Source organism: Electrona antarctica (genome assembly GCF_951216825.1).
Source record: "Electrona antarctica genome assembly, chromosome: 16".
Classification (NCBI taxonomy): Eukaryota; Metazoa; Chordata; class Actinopteri; order Myctophiformes; family Myctophidae; genus Electrona; species Electrona antarctica.
The window spans coordinates 18,549,547-18,555,546 of NC_136797.1; the positions used below are offsets into that span (position 1 = coordinate 18,549,547).

The 6,000-nt window shown below is 43.0% G+C and overlaps 1 long non-coding RNA gene across 1 annotated transcript in view; it reads left to right on the forward strand.

Moving 5' to 3' along the window:
- LOC306939615 overlaps positions 1-1,539 on the forward strand; it is a 40,295-nt gene extending 38,756 nt beyond the window's left edge. The window contains exon 4 of the long non-coding RNA XR_013791891.1: positions 604-1,539. This is a non-coding gene — a long non-coding RNA (uncharacterized lncRNA). The remainder of the gene's footprint in view (positions 1-603) is intronic.
- The last annotated feature ends 4,461 nt before the right edge of the window (positions 1,540-6,000 follow it).

Sequence of the window (6,000 nt, forward strand, 5' to 3'; positions counted from 1 at the left end):
TACACACCTGTCGCTTGTAGGTGTGCAAAAGCCTTGCTGAGTAAATGTACAAAAGTATTGGCATCAAAATATACTTGAAGTACCACAAGTAAAAGTACTCATTATGCAGAATGTCCCGTTTCACAAGGTTTCATTATGTATCGCCGTGCGACCATTGTAAAGTACAAATACCCCACACCTGTACTCAAGTACAGTACTTGAGTACATGAACTTTAGTCACATTCCACCACTGTTATTACATTATTCTATTGCGTATTATGGAAGACTTGCTATAGACACATACCTACAGCGCTCAGAATCTATAGGGGTATACTGAGGTAGAGAGACTGGCAAACCCTGAAGCAGAGGAGGGTTATTAGAAACTTAGAAACTCTACCCCACACAACCATGCACACTCCCAACCAGCATTATGTTGATGGCCAATTGGCAGTCTCCATTGCCCTTGCTGTAAAACAAGTGCTGTGATTGGGTTTCATCAGTCAATACATTGAGTGTGTGCTTGCGAACAAATGGGCCTGGCATTAAAATGGCCATCTCTCTCTCTCTCTCTCTCTCTCTCTCTCTCTCTCTCTCTCTCTCTCTCTCTCTCTCTCTCTCTCGCAGGTGCAAGGGGTCATACTATCTCTTTGAGCCCCCCTGTTATATTCTGCACCATCTGTATACCTCCAGAATCAAAATGCCTTCAAAGAGAAACAAGGAGATCAAAGAGGGGCAAAGAGCACCACACCTCCTCTTCCTCGCCCACCTCCAGATGTGCAGAGCAAGACGGAAAGGAGGAGGAACACAAGAAAAAGGCCATGGTCACATGTAGTCAAGGTTGAGGTCAAAGACCAGACAGGCTCCTCCAAGTGCTTCCAGGTAGGACACTGAGTATTGATAAACAATATGACACTATGGCTCTGTCTCATTTGGAACCTCATTTGTACCTTCTATAAGAACTTCACTTATATATCCAAAAGATTACATGAATCTATGCAACCTAAGGTCCCTGGGGAAATGCCCTACATGCCCTTGTAGGTCGACACCAGTGTTTAGAATCGGATGTGAGCAGTTTCATAACAGTGATAGGATGTGAGCAGTTTCATAACAGTGATAGGATGTGAGCAGTTTCATAACAGTGATAGGATGTGAGCAGTTTCATAACAGTGATAGGATGTGAGCAGTTTCATAACAGTGATGGGATGGTGCATTTTTTTAAGTAAAAGTACAAAAGTATTGGCAATTTGGCATCAAAATGTACTTAAAGTACCAAAAGTATAATGTATACAAATCATTTGAAAATAGCAGATCTACAAGCATTGAGATGCATTATGAGCTTGTAGTTGGGCTATTTTCAAATGACCGAAATGTACATAGGGTTGAAGTGGTTAATGTATGTAATAATAATCAAAGTATCTATAACTAAAAAATACATCGCATGGATGCATCTGGGACGTATCCTCAGTGATGTATCCTGAGATCAACGGGGTTTCGGGTCTACCAACATCATACAATACAATAGTAACTCAAGTTTTCACATAAATGTAGTGGAGTAAAAGTACAATATTTGCATATGAGATGTAGTGGAGTAGACGTAAGAATATATTAAAGATGTGAGCAGTTTCATAACAGTGATAGGATGTGAGCAGTTTCATAACAGTGATGGGATGTGAGCAGTTTCATAACAGTGATAGGAGAGCTTGTGAGCAGAGATGACAGAGCTATGGGATCTAGAGAGCAGAGGAGACAAAGGAGTGGTCCATGAGAGGGCGATGAAAATGAACCTGTCCAAACACCTTGGAAGGTTTGACCAGACAGGCAGGAGGAGAACCACTAGAGACAAGGTTTTGGGATAATAAGGTCAGAATGGAGGTGGTTGACTGTGTCAAATGCTGCAGACTGTGGACTGTGAGAACTGCTGTCTCAGGGGAATGGGCAGGTTTGCATCGACTGGTTCGGTTCCAAAGGTTATTGTTTGAGAGATTGAATCCAGTAGGACTGAAAAATTGAAAATAACCAATAGACAAGCTCATAGCGCATCGCATTGTGATGCAATTTAAGCTTTAAGATCTTTGCCTATTTTTTTTATTTATGACACATGAAAAGTTAAATGGAGTAAATTGAGATTTTGAAGGCATACAAAGCTTATGCTTTCATTTCATTGTGAAAATTAAAACGTCATGAAGGGAGTTGGAGTTGATGGAGGGGCCACATTTGCACAATCTTAAATTCATTTTGTTAAATGTCTTGCTGTATCCCTCTTCTTTTATGTTCCTCTCGATTCCCAGCATTTTATCCCTTGGTAATCCAGACCAATTTCTCATTATCAGTAGCTGATTGTAACTGTAATTATGCCTGCTTCTTGGTGTCACTTTGAGAAGCCCTAATGTAATTTCTGCAGATGGAATCGTTTGAACCCCAGGTTTTAAATCACTTACAGTATGTGAATTAAATAGCAGCGGTCGGGGGAGTTATATTCTGTGTCAGATGTTATGCTCTTCTCTTTTACAGACATCTTGGTGCTTATAAAGAATTCTGAAGGAAACTCTCACATACTGTATATCTCTGCCTCCCATTCTCGTTTATTTTTATTGGATTTATTATTATTTCCGTGTGATTTTTAAAAGGAGGTGCATTTGGTTACATTTGTACAGTGGTGGAAAACGTTTTTTTTTAAAGTAAATGTACTTGAGTAAAAGTACAAAAGTATTGACAATTTGGCATCAAAATGTACTTAAAGTACCAAAAGGAAAAGTATAATGTATACAAATCATTTGAAAATAGCAGATCTACAAGCATTGAGATGCATTATGAGCTTGTAGATGGGCTATTTTCAAATGACTGAAATTTACATAGGGTTGAAGTGATTAATGTATGTAATTGCGAACGCAGTGATTGCGAACGCAGTGATCAGTCCCACTAGGGCAAAACCAGGGCCACACAATCCGTTGGAACTACTCCAGAACTACTCTGCCAGGGTGGGAGGTACACTTCTGGCGCATGGAAGGACTAGGCTCTGTGGGTTGTCTCCTGTCCGGGCCCCTCCTACGTCTCACCAGGTCCACTCCTGCTCTCACCAGGCCCAGGACCTGTGCGTTGCACCAGAGTCCCAGCACCAGACACTTCATTCAGGAGTGGTGGGCAATGGTTCCACAGGGCAATGGTGCTGCGGCTCCACTTGCTGCTTGCATGGCCCTCCTAAAGGCCTCACCGAGGGTTGTTGGGCTTCCTCCTCACGGAGGACACATGCTGGGGCGCTAACCCATACTGCTCACCCGGGTGCCGTCTACATTCTGGCTGTCACCTGTCTCTCTGGTGGTCACCAGACTATACCTGGTTGTCACATAGTCTATTCCTATGAGTCACTATAAATAGAATAACTATAACTAAAAAATACATCGCATGGATGCATCTGGGATGTATCCTCAGTGATGTATCCTGAGATCAACGGGGTTTCGGGTCTACCAACATACATTTAGTGAAGTAAAAGTACAATATTTGCATACGAGATGTAGTGGAGTAGACGTAAGAATATATTAAAGATTTTACTTAAGTAACTTAGGTACTTAGTTACTTTCCACCACTGCATTTGTACTCGATCAGAGTTAATTGAACACTCAGGATCTCATAAGGCAGGGGTATTCAACTAGATTAGGTCGGGGGCCACAACTGTAGAATGATTGTGTGTGTGGGGGACCGCACAGCGTGCGCACAAAGGCGAAATATTTGGGTTCCACAAATGCATTTTGTGTTCAAACACAAAGATTTATGTAGGCTAATACATGTGTGCACAGTATGAGCACAGGGTGATATACAAGTATATGTATGCTATACCTTAGAATAGACCTATTTGACAGAACAAGCGTCAACGAGCACTAGCTGAAAATACAAACACACACAGACTGCAGGCGTCTGTCTAATTTCTCTCCAAAAGCCCTTGAATATGATAGAATATAATTTAGGATTACTGTCATTATGAAAATCTAGCACTTTATATCGCACACATCATACCTGTATGATTACCTTTCATAAGCTCTCTTAAAAAAAAGATTATTATTTTTTTTACTACTAGGGGGCGCTCAGCGGGCCGCATTTGGCTCGCGGGCCGCCAGTTGAATACCCCTGTCATAAGGCATAGAACAGAACAGACAGAACTAGAAAAAGTGCCCTTCTGGGCACAGGTCTCCACCAGGAGGATAGGACTGTGTGAGATGTTTGGCAAAATGTTTAGGAGTAATATAAACATGTTTGCCTTTGATGGCAATTGGATGATTTGAGGCATTTTGTTCCAAAAATGTGTTTTGCAAAAATCAAGCTGTTGGTGGCGCTATAACAGGCCAATGTGAAAAGGGTGGGATATATTCCTCAGCCTAGTAAGAAAATGTGTGAAAGATTTCACGTAAATTGCATGCTGCGTTCATGATTTGAGGCTTTTGTTCAAAACGGGGCAATCTTGCAAACTGTGAAAGCCAATTATAGCCGGGTAATGCAGGTCAAAGGTTTGTCCTTGGTCTCTAGGGAGTGTGCATGCAACGTTTCACGCAGATCGGTGCAGTTTTAGGTAAAAGATGTGAAAAGCTGCCACATGGTGGCGCTATAACAGGCCGCTCTGGAAAATGCGGGGCAGAGGTTCATCGTTGGCATCCAGGGAGTGTGTGTGCAAAGTTTGGCATCGACCGGGTTAACGGTGCCGGAGATTAGCTGGTAACAGACGGACGGAAGGAAGGACGCGCACACGCACACACACACACACGGACGGAGTGCAAAACATACTCTCTCCCCATGCCTTCGGCCTGGTGGAGACAATAACAGAGAGAGAGAGAGGGAGATGAGTGCAGACAGAGGCAGAGAGAGGAGTGACAGAACAGAAGAAGAGTGAGTGAAAAGGCAAGAGCACAAGAGCGAGGGATGAACACGGACTCGAGGATGCTGCTGCATGGGTGTTAACCCAGACAGACAGGGCTAAGTAATAATCCTGCTCCTGTCTTGTGTGTGTGTGTGTGTGTGTGTGTGTGTGTGTGTGTGTGTGTGTGTGTGTGTGTGTGTGTGTGTGTGTGTGTGTGTGTGTGTGTGTGTGTGTGTGTGTGTGTGTGTGTGTATGTGTATGTGTGTGTGTGTGCGTGTGCGTGTGCGCGTGCGCGTGCGCGTGTGTGTGCGTGATATAAATATACAGTTTAAGTTGTGTGAATCTGGACTCTGGTCGTGTAAATGGAATAAATGTGAATGCTTGTATACGATTACGTCGTCTGCTTGTCAAATAAAACGAGCTTTAAACATTCAAGCTCACCCAATACCTCCTCAAGCTGTGTGCTGTTGGCAAATTGAGCTGAATTGTGTGCGACTTCACCTTGAATAAATTAATCAAATCCAATCTACGAGCCTGATCTTCCTGCGCAGGTCGTTCCAAAGCCCAGGCAAGGCAATGTACGTTTATTTATACATAATACAGTGTCATACACAATGGCAATTCAAGGGGCTTTACATAAGGCATACATATTCTGTAGTAGTATATGGCTGGTTTAAGAGAATATAGTTCACACAAGAAATTACTTTATTTATATTTTTACACTTAAGAACACTTAAGTCCAGAAGAACTAGAACTGAAAATGTGCGCTATAAGTGCTTGAGGTAAGCTGATTGCTTGCTTTCTCCTCCCTGTATGCTGAAGGCCTGTCAAAACACAACACTGGCCTTTGACAATCACCCATCAGCTTCACTGGCAGGATTTAGAGGCCTGCCTGTACCAGCACCACTCCAACTAGTGCTTCTGCTACCTTCATCAATAAATGTCTCAGAAGAATCCTGAATATACACTGGCCAGGCAAGATCAGCAATAAGGACTAAGACCAAACGACTACCAGCAGCAGACGAAATTGAGGGAAGAAGATGGAGATGGATCGGTTTGCGTACATACTGTACGCAAACCAGTGTCAAACACCGCCAGGCAGGCTCTAGCCTCTGTACCCAGGCTTTAGACAGGCTCTAGCCTCTGTACCCAGGCTTTAGACAGGCTCTAGCCTC